Source organism: Lactuca saligna, chromosome 5 (genome assembly GCF_052625555.1).
Source record: "Lactuca saligna cultivar CGN05327 chromosome 5, ASM5262555v1, whole genome shotgun sequence".
NCBI lineage: Eukaryota > Viridiplantae > Streptophyta > Magnoliopsida > Asterales > Asteraceae > Lactuca > Lactuca saligna.
The window spans coordinates 309,680,799-309,682,374 of NC_136421.1; positions in this window are offsets into that span (position 1 = coordinate 309,680,799).

Genomic DNA, 1,576 nt, shown 5'->3' on the forward strand with positions numbered 1-1,576 from the left:
ATACAAATTGGCGCTAAATATTTAGTAATTCAAAAATTTTAAAGTAGTTCCAGCTTGATAGAAAGGGTATATAACGTCAAGAAAGAACATAGAGCAACAAGGTGTTCATACCATAATTTTAATTTAAAATTATAAAGAGATTTAAACAATATTAAACTATACATCTTTATGATGCTATGTTTGAACCAAAATTTATATATAAAAGAAGAATGGGTCATGCGTCGATGTGTTAGTTTCTTATAGTGTCATGGTAGCACCCATAGATGACATATGGGTCATGTGGTAGTTGCATGATGTCATTGTAACACCCATGGATGACATATGGGTCATGGGTCGACATGTGGTTGTTGGTTATAGTGTCATGGTAATACACATGGATGACATATGGGTCATTGGTCATGTGGTAGTTGCATACTGTTATGGTAACACCCACATATGACATATGGGTCATGAGTCGACATGTGGTAGTTGCTTATAGTGTCATGGTAATACCCATGGGTGACATATGGGTCATGGGTCATGTGGTAGTTGGTAATAGTGTGTCATGGAAATACCAATGGATGACTTATGGGTCATAGGTCATGGGTAGTTGCATAGTGTTATGGTAACATACATGGATGACATATGGGTCATGGATCGACATATGGCAGTTGTTTATAGTGGCATGGTAATATCCATAGATGACATATGGGTCATGGTTCAACATGTGGTAGTTGGTTATAGTGTCATAATAATACCCATGGATGACATATGTGTCAATGGTCATCGTGGTAGTTGGTTATAGTGTCATGGTAATACCCATGGATGACATATGTGTCATTGGTCATTGTGAAAGTTGGTTATAGTGTCATGACAATACCCATGGATGACATATGGGTCATTGGTTAATGTGGTAGTTGGTTATAGTATCATGGTAATACTCATGGATGACATATGGGTCATGGGTCGGCATGTGGTAGTTGGTTATAGTGTCATGGTAATACCCATAGATTACATATGTGTCGTTGGTCATCGTGGTAGTTGGTTATAGTTTCATGGTAACACCCATGGATGACATATGGGTCATTGGTCAATGTGGTAATTACTAGATTAAAAAGGCATATATCAATTGTGTCCGTTGTTTTTTAAAATAGATTTAATTTTTTTTTTTAATTCTGATTTTTGTCAAAACTACCCTTACTAATCAAATATGAGTCATTGTATGTATGAGGGAAATTTGGTCATTTTATAGTCAACATCTTGTAGGTGCGATAGTTTTTCCGACAAATCACGTCGTTTCAGTTCTTCAGTCTTATTTCAGTCACTTGCAATAAACCCCAATTTCAAAATTCTGACAGTCAAAAAACCCTAAAATCGTTTTTAGAGAATCGTTATCTTAGTCGAGGAATAATATTATGGAAGCCAGTACTTCTTCAAAGATGTTGTGACATCTCCGTTTTCACGGCCAGAAAAGACCGATATGTTTATGCTTTGTTTAAAAATCAGAGTAACCTTTTAAAGAAAAATGTTGCGGAATTTGTTCCCAAAGGATGAATTTGATAAAGATTTATCAAATCATTTCCAAAGAAATATATTT